General features: G+C 46.3%; 1 pseudogene; it reads right to left on the reverse strand.

Moving 5' to 3' along the window:
- The window catches only part of LOC146387816 (uncharacterized), a 60746-nt pseudogene extending 54733 nt beyond the window's left edge, over positions 1-6013 (reverse strand).
- Between the last annotated feature and the right edge of the window lie 10383 nt (positions 6014-16396).

Genomic DNA, 16396 nt, shown 5'->3' on the forward strand with positions numbered 1-16396 from the left:
ATGTCAATGCTTTTGCATTCTTTCGGAAATGTAGCTGGGTAATTATGTCATTGGCATCGGTGAGCCACTGTCAATATGTGACATATTGAAATCGCGTTTGAATTTGCGCTTGTTTTTTACTTTCACTTTGCAATCGCGTGAACTGTGTATAGAGAGCGACAGCACTGATTGGTGAGTGACGATAATTTGCGCACCAATTCCTCTGACATCGTCTTATCAATCGTTAGCTTACTACGCAAACATGACAAGTGAAATCTCCCGCAGCTTAAACATGTGAGAGGTTGATCACGCAGAGAATCGCTGAGCGTTATGTGAGTGCCTGTGTAAAAGCAGCAGGATATATATTTTAGTTCTGCTGAGCCAAATAAGACAGGTCAGGGTGAAGAAGTGACAGCCAAAGAAAAGCTTACCACAAAACGGAAAAGTTATGACAAATCAGACTATAAGGCAAAAAGAAAGCGCAGCTTTATGGTTTCATGGACAAAAGAATTTCTGTGGCTGCAACATGACGAGCTAAATAACCAGGGCTGCACATAAGTGGTCCGCAGGTGCGCATTCGCTGTCAAAATAAAAAACGCGCACAAGGGTTAGGGTTAAATTTAAAAACTGTACTTTTGAGTTAAAATATATATTTATAATTTTAATAAATGACAAATTAAAAAGGCATGAACATTTTTTTTTGTATCGAAAAAATATCGAACCGTGACACCAAAGTATCGAACCGAACCGTGAATTTTGTGTATCGTTGCAGCCCTAGTAAACACACCTGAGTCGGTGCCGGCCACTCGACTTTCCCCCGCACTTCCCCTGTGTGTTTCTGTGTCAGAGCGAGTCTGCCTCGTCGCTTGTTTCATGTCGTTTCGTTCTCTTTGAATCTACGAACCAGAAATACACAAACCTCCTTCGTTTAGAAAAGCCCAAGAAGAGCAGACAGCCAGGTTAGGAGTCACCGAGGGAGCTTTATTAGGATTAATATTCAACAGCTCCGCTCAGCTCTGCCAGTTTGGGAAAAGTGGTTTTGGGAAGCTTTCCCAGCGACCTGATGGATCCTGACACCTTAACCTGGCACGTACAGCAGCCCGGCCTCTTTGGGAGAGCTGCTGGCTGCGATCAGGCTGCTTCTGCAGACGATTCACATCGTCTCCACAGAGCTGCAGTGGATTTCACGGCTGTGACTCACACGGACGCCGTCGGCGGCAAAATGGACTTTTCCTTCTGACACGGGCAGCACATGTGGTAGATTCAGTTAAAAAGTATCTGTTGCGTGCATGAATATAATAAATCAAACTGTTGCTTTGCTCCACGTCAGCCAAGACGTGGCCCAGAGCCCTCGATTAACTATAATGATCTCATAATGTACTGTAACAGCGCCCGCAGCTCTGCTCTTATTTACCCCACACTCATGAGCCACCATCACTCATCCCAGTTTACCCCCGAGGAAGAGGAAGATACTGTAAGAAGATGAAGAGCAGGGCTATCCGGGTGAGTTGGTGGTGATGACGGAGGACGTGGCGGCGATTCAAGCTGCGGTCAGCTCCAGGGTCTGAGCTGCTGTTTCATCAAAGCTCAGCTCTGTAACTCGCACCAGAGTTCAACAATAACCTCGTGCTCCACTCCACAAACTGACACCGTGACACTAAAACAAGTGCAGAAACCTGCAGTTCTCCTGACGTCCAGCAGGGGCTCCAGCAGTGAGTCCGCCCCCGCAGCCCCCCTGTTAATATAAAGATCTTTACAGCCTGATACAAAAACTGTTTTACTCTATAGATAATTTCTAATGTCTAATATCTAAAACTCCCCCTGCTGTAAGAACATGAAGAACCATCCATCATAACCACAGATTCGATCTGGGCCCCTCCACAGTGACGTTTATGTGTCTGATATTTCCTGGATGATCGAGCATGCATCTGGACACTTTCCAGGGAATTATTTGCACTTCCTGGACTGACTTTGATGTTTTCTGTCTGATTCCAGCTCGCTGATGTTTGAGCTGCAGCAAAACCGATACGACTCCTTTGACGTTTAAGTCCTCGTAATAAGACATTGACCTCGCTCCTCTGAGAGCCTCTAAAATCCATTATTACAAACACATTTTTCCAATAATCACTGAGGTCTGTGCTCGATTTCAAAAATCTGAATGAGGATCAAACATGATGTTCAGGTCATGTTTCCCTGCAGTCGCTCCAGCAGGATGAGGCTCAGAGAACCGGGGTGATCTCGATGACCAACATGAGCGCAGCGACAAATAGAAACAGACACGACGTCTCCAGATCCGCAGCAGACGCAGTGAACATGTCTGCTTTAGTTCCACCTTCTGCTCCTTCAGAGGAAAATGTGGAACTTTGATTTCACTGCATTTGATTTTTAATAGAAACATGAGTAGAAATCCATCTTTAATGAAGGCACCATTAATGCGCTGCCATCCAGGCGATGCTAAACCACGTTTGGTTTCAGACCCTCTGAGAGTATTTAACCATCCGCGATCTCACAAAGTCAGGTCCAAAAATACGAGAACGGAGCAGCTGACCGACGGGAATTTCTCTTTGAACATGTGACACGTGTCTTTAAACTATTTCAAACTTTTGGTAAGCTCGACTTCTCCGTCTCTTTCTCTAAGCTGTTGACATTATCAGGCGTCACATTCGTCTGCGTTGAATCAGGTATGTTACACATTTTATTCATTTAGACTTTAAGGCCACATTATTTATCAGAGAGATCTTTGCAATGAGTCAGCAGAGGAATGACTCAGAGCTGCATGTTTCTACAAGCAAGAAGGCGAACAAAGGCCCGAGCTTAGAGAAACGTGCAGCAGGAGCTTCTCATTAGAACACGAGAAGGTGAAATGTTCACTGGAGCCTGGAGACGACCTGCAGCTACAGACTCACTTCATCATTTACGTTTTGAGTCTTGACAGAGAAGATCAGGCCTGCAGCGCGACACAGCAACACACTCAGACGCACAATCGTCTGGCTGATGTTGGACTGTGAGTTTACCACCTGCATGTACGTCGGGCCCATTTTAAACTGAATATTCTCACACTGCCTCGCAGCTGTGACATGTTCCACCTTGTTTCTCAGTTCTGACAAAGCGGCACACAGAGACCTGCTGCAGCTTCAGCACCTGTTGGTGTTCACACACTCGCATATAAAAGACAAACGCAGTCGTGCTGCGAAGGGGGCGGGGTTATCCAGAAATGTAATCCCTCTGGCTATCTATGCGCAGAGCCCTGCCCCCGACCTCGCTGCATCTGTCTGAAAACTGAACCTGCATTCTTTGTAATGTCCAGCAGGGGGCAACAGCTCTGATTGTGAAGCGTTTACTGAGCGATCTCAGGACGTCCCTGAAGAGTTTCTGGTCTCAGGTCTTAGTGAATACAGCATGGTATTCATGACGGAAACAGACAGCAGGGGAGGAGCTGACTGACAGGTGGGCGGAGCTGCTAGCTGTTAGCTAGGCTTCACTGCGCTGACTGGACTCCGTGAGGACCTCTGGACTGTGTTTGTGCTGCTGAAGCCTTTTGGAGCCTCCTAGGATTTGAGGTGGATGTTACTGAGCAGATTAGCATTGATTAGCAGGTACCTGTGTGTGTGTGTGATGATCTCATTCAGTCAGCTCGGTGACCAATCAGTCGTAAGTCTGCCCACTCGTCCAAATATGGCTCCAAAAAACCAAAATGTCGGCGGCCAAAATGCTCAGATTTAAACATGACTTTCATGTCCATCTTTGCTATACAGTCTACGACACTATCACTGACACTATTGTGAAACGGCACTGGTTACAGCTACGAGTACTTGTTTGGAATAACAGGACGTGTTTTTTTCTTTGGTCAGCTTTGATGATGTCACAGGGATCTCTGATGCAGCTGGATTCATCAGTTAGCCTGAGGGCTGAAACACAGCAGATCGACCCTTTAACTGAAGCTCATTCATAGGAAGAGAAACTCATCATATAATAAATCCTGCGAGCGGAACCTTAACCGGGCCGCCAGTTCCATCTAATCGATAATGAAGTCCAAATTTAACGGCTCTTATATCTTCGCTCGGCTGCCGGTGCCGGGCCGGTTCCAGCGAGGAACTGTTTTCCACAGACAGCTCTGTCCAACACTGTGCGCCTCTTTCTAAAGTCCTCCTTTTGTGTCATTGTGTGCTTGTGAGAGGACTCACAGAGAAGTCTCCCAGCGGTAATGATTTTTCTGCAACAGAGGAAGGATTTACAGGATCATCTGTCCGATGAAAACAGCCAGCAGAAAGCAGCAGGCTGATCTCTTCATGTTGTGGCATTTTCACTTCAACCTGCGTGCCCTTCCTCGCTCATCCATCCTCCTCTTTTATTCCCTCCAAGTCCTCTTTTCTTCCTCACTTTTATTCCCATCATTCTTCCTCTCCATGTATCCTCATGCCTATTTTTTAGACTTACTCTTTAACCCTCCGATGCATGAATTATGAAAGCCTTGGTCAAGATTTTTTTCTTTTATTCTTCTCAGGACATGAAAAAAAAAGTTCAACTCCTTTTTTCCAAAAATATGTTTTTTTATAGAGTTATAGACCTGTCCAATCCAGTGGACTACATGCACCCGAGCACTCAGCATGAAATACTGGGAACTTGCTGTAAAAATGAATTACCTTGTGTTCTATTGTAAATATACAAACACTTGTGATAGGTTTGTAGCTTAAACCTATTCGCTGGAACGTTCAAGACAATTCAACTACACAGCAAAAGCATTGAACACTAAGTAGGCAAAGTTCCTCGTCTTACTCATGCATGAGGGAGAGAACCACGACAAGCGCCGTTCCTTCGCTTGACCCCAGTCGCTCTCGTCCGCTCCCCCGTAACTTTGTTCTTTTATTGAGCTCCCAGGATGTGGGTGTGAACGCCAGAACACTCTGGAATACACACAAAGTCTTTGCAGACTATTAAGGATCAAACCTCTACCAACATGACATTGATTATAACACTCTAAGCATATATGAGTAGATATTTCTAAGCATAAATGACAATCAACAATACAAATCTAACAACTTGTTTGCTTGTATGCTTTGAAAAACATCTCAGCATTTTTGGGGAACTTTCAGCTCATATAGCTCCAATGTTTAGGCGTAAATAACAAAACCAATCAACAGTCCTGTTGGCAACACAGCACAGGACGAGACCATGTGGATGACAGAACTGTGGAGCCAGCGTGTGACAGTGATGTTTGCATTATTGCTGACGACAAGCTCCTCTGCCAGTTGGTGTTGTATGTTATATCATCAATTAGATCTGCTGGAAACAGATGTCTGAACAAAACTATGGATCCTTGCCCTCCACATTTAATTTCCACTCTCCTAGAAAAGGAGGCAAGTCTCCATCAAAGTCATTGTCTTGGACTTTCCAAACATTTTTGCGGGCTTGAGTACGGTCAGGTGCCATGCGCCCATCTCCCACAGCTCCCTGATCATGCTGACCTTCCTCTTCACCCTGCCCCTCATCATTCTCACTTTCTGTATCCTGACTGTCTGTCTTCATCATCCGTAGCTCGTATGTCTCTGTTCTGCTCTGGCAGCCACTCATCATCACTGCACTCATCACTGAACTCATCATCACTGGAGCTGGATGGAATTTCCTGGACCGTTCTGTACGCTGCCTTATTCTTTGCTGCATTTGAAGTCTACAAAATATGATAAAATAATTATTATAGTAACTCAAACTACAGCTGATCTGCACAAAAATATATATTTTAAATGAGTAGCTTATAAATGTAACAAATATACACTTATAACCAAAACAATGAAGCAATTTATGACTTATGTTAAAAAATATAGTGGGTAATGCCTGCTGTCCACTTCATTGGACACATGGTTAATCGTAGTTTTCTACATATTAGACATAAACATTTTCTTATTCCAAACAGATAATATGCTTCCCTCGATGTTACTGCATATCGTCATATTTTTTTTACCTGTTGGGCTCTTCTAGCATAGAAGGATTGACAGGATATGCCAGCAGTCAGCAGGGATGACAGTTTGTCTGCCATCTTTGACTCAGAGGAAATTTACTTGCAGTTGCACTAACTGAACACTGAATTGACCTCAATGGAGCATGGCAGCAGAGAGCACTCTAGAGGCTAATGTGCAGTTCCACTATAGAAACCAATGCATTAAAGAGATATGTGCGTTTTAGTAGCTGTCCACTCCAGTGACCACTATGCATCAGAGGGTTAACTTTGTGAATATCTCTGTGAAAAGCCGAGCCGCCTTTGTGCTCCTGATATTGTCACCTCCTCATTTTCTGTCACTTCATGTCGAGCTTCTTTCAGCACCTTCAGACTCAAAGAGAAGGACGTTAAATGGTGTCTGTGAGAATGTCTCTGTGCTCTGTGGAAGAGAAAAACATAATGACTGAATTAAAGAAGCGATTTAATAATCTGCTTGTTGCTAATCACTGAACACGACGAGGGCAAATGAAATTACAGCGAGTGTAATTAGAGGAAGTCCTGCTGCAGTCTGAGATTCTCCACAAACACTCTCTGCTTCATTAACGAAGAAAGAAACTTCCAGAACAACTAGTTTGTCGTTGGGATTTGTGAACTGGGCGTATTCTCCCCATTCAGAGTCTGGTAAAGACACAGACTGTAAATAAAAGACGAGCGTCAGTTTTGAACAGCATGTTGGCCACAGCCATGTCAGGTGACATTTGCACGAGAGGGCAGAGACAACTGAACTTCCTGTCCCACAGGGGGCGCTCCAGAGAAGCTCAGCAATGGATGGAGCTCAAGCTGCAGAACGAAAATGGTGTCGTGTCTGGAAGTAAATGTTTTCTTTGGTCTCCTTCGCTGTGATATGGACACTGAGGGCAGGTAAAGACCCAGGTGTACACCTGTAACTGTCCCAGAAAAAAGCTCAAGTCAGTCAAAACAGAAAGAAACGGAACCAGACCAAAATAAAATCAGAAATGCTGCAATGAGAAATAAGAGCAGGTGCAAAATCATTAAAGTGACCACACTGAGGTAAGACAAATAAAAATAAGAAGCAGCTGTTTCATCCCAGCGCCTGTTAAAATCGAGCTCGTGCTTCATGTGGAACCTTAAAACGTCTCTGAGGAAAGACGCCATCGCTTGAAAATTCACTTTTCACGCTAAAGCCCTGCATTCGGTTTCTGCCTCCCCGAAGTCACCGAAACGAGATGAAAGAAATGCTTCAGTTTCAGAAATGAGTGCAAAATCACCTCCACCACAGAAAATTCAACAGCACATACAACCCGAGAGACGGGGTGGCGAAAACCCCACGGCAGCAGAATAATACAGAGCACAGCTGATAAGATGTTAGATCGTAACACAAAATCATCAAACAAACTGTAACGAGACCAAAAACAAACAGTCCAACAAAAACATGTCAGATAGTATCAGAAAACAAAAACTCCCCCGAAAAGCACAAAAATGGGACACCTGTTGTACCTGTTGTACCTGCTGCACCTGTTGTACCTGCTGCACCTGTTGTACCTGCTGCACCTGCTGCACCTGTTGTGCCTGCTGCACCTGCTGCACCTGTTGTACCTGCTGCACCTGCTGCACCTGTTGTACCTGCTGCACCTGCTGTACCTGCTGCACCTGTTGCACCTGCTGTACCTGCTGCACCTGTTCCTCCTGTTGCACCTGCTGCACCTGTTGTACCTGCTGCACCTGCTGCACCTGTTCCTCCTGTTGCACCTGCTGCACCTGTTGTACCTGCTGCACCTGCTGCACCTGTTGCACCTGCTGCACCTGCTGCACCTGTTCCTCCTGTTGCACCTGCTGCACCTGGTGAGTTCTCCCAGCACCTCATGAGTGACGCTCTTTATTCAAAGAACATTCAAATGTTCTAAATGATGATTTTGATGCCTTGCCCAAAAGCACTCTGGCAGAGCGGCAGTGGGCTCTGCTTCTGACTCCTCCCCCCTGACTGAAATAAAGCACCAGGATAAAAATGAAATCCTTTCCAGGCATGAAGAGGGTCAGAGGTCTGCAGCTTTACTCTGAGAAAAATCACCTGAGCCAGAGCTCGCCGTCTCCGCTCGCCGCCTCGGCTTCACGGGATTCCATCACTTCCCCTGCCCTCACTTTCACCCTCGCCTCCTCTTTTCCCTCTTTCTCGCTGAAGCGATTCCTATCGCTCCTGTTTTCTGCTGTCTCTACATCTTATTTCATGATAAGTCCTCTCCCATTACAGTCCACAGATCAGATGTTTTATCAGACAGGAAGCTGGTAGGTGTGCGGCTCACAGCTGTGAGGGGGGAAGTGATTCGACTGAACCATTGTTTTCCGCACGACTCCCCTCGCTCTCCTTTTCATTTCTGTCTGCCACCCACTCATGTCATTGCTCCTGAACTGTCCTGCTCGAGGTCCCTGAGTACAAAGCCGTGTAGTCTCTCCCATTACAAGTCCAGGACTCATGTCACTTTCCTGCAGCCTCAGTGTTTCCCTCAGCACGCCGTGCCTCAGACTCAGCGCTGGAAAACATCTTCTCTTCTTTTCTCTCGTGGAGCCAGATTCACTTTTTACACTTCCTGAAAGAAGTGCTTCTAAACTGTGGCATGAATGAATCACCAAAAGGACCCACCAGGCACATACACAGGGGCCCCACAGGGTCCACCACACCTCCAAAATATCCCAGGTAAAGACACGAGTTCAACAAAGAGACACACAAAGGAACCCAGACTCATCAAAGGGAGTGCAAGATCACCGTAACGAAGGGAAAGTGATAAAAATCACACAATACAGCCCAAAAAAGTCAAAGTTAAACTAGCAAAAAAGAACAAGATCATCAAAAGAAGTGCAAAAGCACTAAAAAGAGGAAAGAAAGACACCCACAACAAGGCTCGACGGGCACCAAACAACCAAAGTCACATTCAAACAGGCCAAAGGAGGAACAAACTGAGGCTGAGAGACACCAACGACACGGGACAGTGACCAGGAGGCCGCTGCCATACACAGAAACGTCAAAACCAAAACCTCCAAAACGATGGAAGAAAATATCCAACATGAGACCAGAGCTCTCGAAACCCACAAGACCTGTGGAAGGATGATGATGATGATGATGATGGAGATGATGGAGATGGAGTGGACTGAGAACTTTTCAGGCCGCAGACAAATAAAGGTTCAAACAAATGAAAGCACTGTACCCATATATACGGTGTAGTGAGTGTGGACCCATCAGGCTGAACTTAGTCTGTCGTGTATTGAAATAAAAATTCTGCCGTAGCTGAAAATAACGCCGACTCTCTCTCTTTAAATCCCTCTAATGCGAGCGGCGAGCGGCTGCTCCGTGCAGTCGACACAGATGACGGTTACAGCAGCAGATGATGTGGAATCATTTGCATCCTCTGTTTCAGAGTCTCCTGAGCTCCTCGTGTTCATGGCCAGAGGGCTGAAGGCAGCTTGTTAGAAACATATCCCTCACCCCGCTTCCAAACCTCCAATCAGTGAACCGGATCCCCAGCTGGAGAATTTGGTTCACTGAGGCCTGAAATTAATTTCAGTTGTCTTTACAAGAAGCCGGAGGGATGCATGAAGAAGCAAACAGTCCTAATCAGGACGGTGATGCAGCCGCACACTGCAGGGTTCAAACGTGATGATGTAAGAAAACAGAAACATCTGTCCAAGAAGCTCCAACAGCAGCGTCCTGCTTACAGGCTCAGCCCTCCACAGAAGTCAGTGACTAACCAGAACCACAGCGGCGAGCTTCAGGACACCGTCGCCGCTCTGCAGGAGCGACCTGCAGCCGTTTATCCAGCTGTCAGAGATACAAAACACTCACTGCAGATTCATTCCTCTTTATTTCTCACATCTGGAACAAAAACATCAGAAAATAATAAAGAAGCACATTAAAACATCTCTGTAACGAACAGTAGCCGAACACCAACAGCAATAACAACCAGCACCCAGTGCAGACTTTTTACTCCGGCGAGACGTGACTGCAGGTGCATCCATCTCTCCTGCAGCCGCACTGCAGACCACGCCCCGCCACAATCTCACATTCAGACAAATCAGCACGGTAAAATGATTAAAAGTACAGTGAACAACAGTGCACTCCCAGGGAGTGACTCACTTATCACTGTTTAGAGTGTTTTACTAATGTACCTCACACAGAAATCATAGAATAGTAGTGCTGCTCAAAAATATCTGCACACATTTGCGTCCCTTAAAGTCTTTATTCCACGTGTGTTTGCTCTGTCAGCCACAAGAAAACAGCTCTGGGACTGAATCTGTTTGGGACGGATTCATCTCCAGTAAAACATCACAGCAGGTTATTAATCCAGTCGTTTATTCATCTATTGTAATTACACGCTCAGAACTACAGACTCGTTTCTTTGTTGTGTGTCATCTTCTCATGAAAAGTGTCTCATTTGAAGGAGAGTCGTACCTGAGGTCTGTGCAGTGTGTCTGACACACCTGTGGTGATGCACCTTCCAGGATTTATAACCAGCATCGGCGCAGACTTTCTAACCTGCTTCCTGTGAAGACTGGACGGTTTGGGACGTGAAGATCAGCTGTGAAAGCAAAAAACAACCAAAAACAGGGAAAAGTGACAAAAATAAGACAGAAAATACACAAAATGTAAAAACAAACCAGAAAGCGGTGAAATGTAACGGATCCCAACCACCAGGTGGGACTCGTGCCTGTGAGCCCTGTTTGACCCCAGCAGGAGGTTTAACTTAACGCTTCAGTGTTTTTATGACTTCTAAAATATTATTATTCTCCTACATCTTGCATGACGTCCCGTCTGTGTGATGGGCGTCCTGTTGTGTCCTGTTGTGTCTCCGGGATCTCTAGGATGTTGTTTTCACCCCTCCTCACCAGGGCGGAGTCAGACTACGGTCCCTCCCTCTGTCCTCATCCACACAGCTCTGCCACTCATCACAGATGGTTACCTGCGCACTGCTTAAGGCCTCAGTGGAGTCTGCTCGATCGTTATGCTGCCCAGCGTCAGCGTAGCCCCGGCTCTCTCTAACGTCTGTCTCCTCTCCTTGGACAGACTTCCCTGGACCCCTGCCTCGTGGACCTCGAGTGGATGTGAGTGAGCTCTTCGTGGACTGGTCACGGACCGTGTGAGGAGTGTGAATGTTTCCCTGCCCGGGACCTTCTCCCCTGGATTCCCCGGAGCTCCTTTCCCCTGCTTCACTGTACATATGCATAGATTTCACCTGGTGTGCATCTGTAAATAAAAGTGACCCAGTTTGAGTCCTGCACCTAACGAACGGTGACACCTGTGACTGCTACCGTGTTTATGGGACAGGCTGCGATGAACCATCGCTTCACTTCACAGCGTCAGAGCGGTTTGTTCCTGACTCTCTGCCCACGTTTGCCTCTGAGCACCGATCAATGGTGCGATCATGAAAGCAGACGCTGCTTTCTGAGGACGCTGACCTGCAGCAGCTGCTTCACCGTCTGTGGTTTAAAGCTGAGAAACATCTGCAGTAAGTGCACTAACAGCTCAGTGAGGACAGGAATGAATTATTGACACTAAAAACTTTTCCTGTTGCAGACTTGGAGAAGGTTTGAACTTTTTTAAAAGCAAAGAAGAAAAAAATGAAGCAGCGTGCGATAAAACTCTTTGAATAAAGAGTAAAACTGAGACTGATTGTTGATTGAAACTTAAACATTGCATTTCTAACATGGATAAATAGGTTTACAGGGAGAATGATGTTCCCATTACAGTCTGACAGCCGGGCAGAATGGTAATGCTGGTGGGAGCTCCGGGCCATTGTAGATAAAAAATGAAATAAATGATTGATCACGGAGCGGGAAGAGACGGGTTACACACAGAGACAACGTTCAGAGTTCAAACTGATGAGGAAAATGGTTGTCATGGTTACACAGCTTACTGAAGATGCAGGACTCTGGGAAACGTTCAAAGATTTCAATGAATCCAACTGAGGCTTGGAGTAGCAGAGCAACAGACGTGAATCACACACTAAGTTCCCAGACTTGGTGTTTCCTCAGACCTCGCCGAGCTCAGACTGATGACAGATTATTATCTGCTCAGGTTCAGATAACGGGCCCCGATTGGTTCTTACAGTCTCCGGTTCACCTGTGAGGAGGGAAGAATAATTAACACGCTCACCAAAGAGAGACAGAGAGGGTGGACCGGGACCTGAGAGAGACCCGGACAATTCGTGAATATTTCACTGAGAAGATCATAAATTTATCGCAACCAAAGGTTTCTGCAGAGTTTTTGGAGACGCTCACTTAAATAAAGGAGAAAGCCTCACATGGCAGCAGAGCTCAGGTTTGCAAAGCTGCATCTGCACAAACTACCAGACTTCTGGAACCAAGTGGAGATGTTTGTCCAGGAAGCACAGCAGCAGATCTCCAACAGTCCAATCAGAGTCCAGACCTGGAGCATTCAGAGAGCTGTGCACGAAGCTGCTGGTGGACGTGGAGAGTCCTGTGACGCTTCCAACCTAAAATCCCAGAGATGTCTGCAGGCTTCTGCTTTAATTCAAGTGTGAACAAAGGACGCCACATTCTCATACATGTATTTATTGACATCCTTTTAAGGCAAGTTCGAACATCCCGTTCACCAAAAAACGTTCTGATGAAGATAAATGCATCAGACTGAGTTTAAACGTCACCGTGCCAGGATAATAAAAGCATTCAAAGTGGATTCCTCAAAGTTTGCTCTGTTGTGCGTCAGAGTAACTGCTGTAACCTTCATGTCCTCAGTGCACCATCAGCTTTTTGTTTAGGAGAAATACCAGAGAGTACTTCTGTCATCAGCGTCAGGGTGGAGAAAGACTCTGTATCACCTCGACAGTATAATCCAGGTAAACTCCAGCAGTCTGTGCTGCGTCCTGCAAACGTCCAGCTGTGCTTGGAGACTTCAGCAGAGTCAAACTGTTTTTTCTGATGAGTTTCATTCCCTCTCCAAAGATGTCACTTTGTTTGTGTTCGCTCTTCCTGTCGTGGCGTTTAAATCTTCCTCTGCAGCGTCAGCGCTTGTTTTGTGTTGTGACGCGCAGAAAAGAAAGTCTGAAGTCTAATCCCGGATGTCGGATGTTCAGCTGACCGGCCTCGGCGCCACGTTTCCCCGAGCTCTTCTTGTTTCCTTTCAGACTTCTTTGTCAAACGTTCGTTCTTGGCAGTCGCTGAATCGAATCAGCCACGAGCTTTCTCACAAACACGAGAGGAGATTAAACCGAGGAGCATCAGCACAACGTCAAATACGAGAATGTCAGTGACTAAGGTTTGCTTTCATACGGCCAATAAAATAAGTGAGATTTTGATACCAGCGTGTGGGGATCAGCTGCAGATGTTTCAAACTTACAGTTTACCCACTGACAGCTGGTCTCACTAAATATATGTAATAATGATGATGTAATAATAATAATTATAATGCTGCGTGTGCTCACGGCGAGTCTGCACGGCCTGTAGTTAAATGTGTGCTCGGGGTCACGCGAAGCACGAATATTATCGTTAACCTGATGATAACATGATAAAACGTGTGTGTGTGTGTGTGTGTGTGTGTGTACCTCTGTATTCACTTGTGTATTGGTGTGTTTGTGTGTCTCTTTGCTTCCTGAATGTGTGTTTTGTTTCAGTGGCGATGTGGGGACACGTGTTCAGCCTCTCAAACATTCTGTGGGGACTTCATTGTTTTTGGGGACAACATGAGTCACTGTGAGGGAACCACTGAAGCAACAATATATCCTGCAGCCTGTGTCTTTAAGAAACAGCCAGAAGTCACACACGTTATTTTAAGAATAAAATGAAGTATGAAAATGTCACACACACACCACAGACACACGAGTCACCTGTCAGCCCTCCACAGTGGGAACCAGTCTGCATTCATTACGTTTCTGCACAGCTCACATCTCAGTAACCCTCAAATTCAGCAGCAGACACCGAAGCGCTCGTCCACCAGCTCGTCCCTGGGAGGCATCAGTCACTACAAAGATGTCTCTGAGTGCAGCCAATCAACAACGACCACATTTGGCTTAGCGCCGCCCACCGAGCTCGCTGCTTTGAGGAGCGCTCTGAGGGGAAAGGGGCGGTGTCTTTGTACGGTGGCTGCTGTAAGGCGAGGAGGCAACACAACAACGCTGAAAAGTGCCAAAACAAGTTCATGTGATTTTGGCCTGAATGAAATACTTCATTAAAGTAACTTAAAGTCCCGTGTGAGTAAAAGTACTTCATGTAGCACTGATACTGTGTGACCGGTCTAACCAGCTGTGACACCACTGCGTGATGTGATGAGCCGAGCATGAACGTAATGAATAAAACGATGGTTTAAATGTTATAAGATAATCATCCAGGGGGCCGAACCATTAGGTCACGGTGAAGAGACTGCAAGTGCAGGGAATTATGGGCATTAGTGTAACGGCACAGGTGTCAGGTAAACGTGTGCGCGAGGTCGGCCTTTAAATCCTTCCTCCGCCATCAGGATAAAACCTGGAAAGCTGTCGTCCGCTCGTCTTTGTAAAGTCGCACATACACTGCTGTGTTTTCAAGCTCCTGCTGATCTTTTTGTGCTTATTTTACCAACATTTACAGTGATTTTTGTATTTTTTACTGTAGTCCAGCACATGTATGTGGTTGTGTCACCAATGTGTGATTTCATCATGTTACCTTTTTTGATGGTTTTGTGTGGATGGTCATTAAGTTTGCACATGAGGGATCCTGATACCATCACATGTTGATGAGGTCGTATTCCATGTTAGTGATGCTCAGATGAGAGCAACATATTTCCATCTTATGGATCAGACACAGCTGCAAGCGCACACAGCAAACTCAGACACCAAACTATTTCATGTCAAACACAAAACAATTTCTGCTGTAAAGTTTTTTGGAGCCTGTCGAGGTCTGTGCAGGCCGACCGTGGAGCAGAACATAGTGGACCCAAAGCAGACGACCCAACAACACACAGAGGACTAAACACACAGAGGGATGGTGAGGGAACGAGACACAGGAGGACAGCACAGCTGGGACCAATCACAAACAACGAGACGCAAAACTGAATGCACCAAACACAGGACAAGGAGCTATCAGCGAAACAGGAAACAGACCCAAGACACGCTGTCATGGTCTGCGGTGGGTGGCTGGAATTTCCGTAAGGCTCCTGAACTTACCTGGGATCCGCCCCTGGGCAGGGCCAACTCCTCCAGCTCGTGCAAGCCTGGAGCCTATTGCAGGCAATCAAGTCAGAGGGATTTAAGCCACACGTTGATGTTCATTCACTGCCAGTTCGTCATCAACCCATGTTGGTAACAGGCCCTTATGCTTCAGGTTCTTGCTGTGATTTATCTTGTTAACAAGACTTTCTTGTGCTGCAGTTGCTGGATTCACCTTGGCTCACGCTCCACCTCCGGACTCAGGATACCAAGCAATCATTTTGAAAATCTCTCTGTGCCTCACCTGCCTGCCCTCCTGCCATCACACTCCATCTGAAGCCCCGGATCTCAGGTCAGCCTTTCCACGCCACTCAGCTCCCCTGGATTCTCATCACCCCCCTCTCAACGCTCCATGTCCCCTACTGCAAGTAAGAATTGCCACTCTTACAACTTGCCACTTCAGAGCTGCCTCCACCACCTCCCTAACTCCACTGTCTTCTCTCTTCAGTGTGACTGTTCCCTGCTCAGCTCCACTCAGCATCTCAGGCCCCGTTCCCTCGCCCTAGCCACGTTTCCCAGCCCACGCCACGTCAAACTCCACGTCTTATTGTTTGTTTGTTTTTTTTGACCTTGCTATGTTTCTTGCACTTAAGCCTAATAAATAATTGTTACATCATCTGCTGTCTCTGCTCTGGGTTTCTGCACCTGAGTCCTGTTCAGTACAGGCCACTCGGCCCCGTGACACAGCGACTGAGGAGACGTAGAGACAGGAAACGGGGGACGTGGGGACAGAGACTAAACACTGAGGGAGGGAGAACTAAGGTCAGTGAGAACTGCAGAAAAACCAAGAATAAGAATAATCAAAGAACACGAATCAAACAGCTGCTGTGCAGCTGAAGGTTTGTGAGCGTTGGCTGTGTTTCAGGTTGCTGCTGGGCTTCGCACCCCCTCGTGGTTGTGTGGGAGGAGCTCTCTAATTAAACTTCAAACCTCTTGATGGTTCAGAGGCTTTTAACCAGCGGTCACATGGTCCCTCAGCCCAGTCACTGTTAATTTACTGGCATAAAGAAGTGCGGTTTGACTTCCTGCTGTATAAATCTGTGGGAGGAAGTCACTGTTTATTCAGACGAACCCTTTTTATCCCTTTATTGACCCATTTTACAGGTACATTTAAAGGGCTCGTCAACAAATGGTTAATAGCAAGCTTACAGAGATGAATCTCTCTGGACTTCTCACTGAGTCGCTGTTTCTCAGACTGAATCATTTCCTGTTTCTTTGGCCATGAACTTGGACGTGACAGTGCCGTGTGCTCTGATTGCTGTATTGTGTGAAA

The sequence above is a fragment of the Perissodus microlepis genome, chromosome 5 (genome assembly GCF_051167445.1).
Source record: "Perissodus microlepis isolate ML-2025 ecotype Zambia chromosome 5, ASM5116744v1, whole genome shotgun sequence".
NCBI classification, from domain to species: domain Eukaryota; kingdom Metazoa; phylum Chordata; class Actinopteri; order Cichliformes; family Cichlidae; genus Perissodus; species Perissodus microlepis.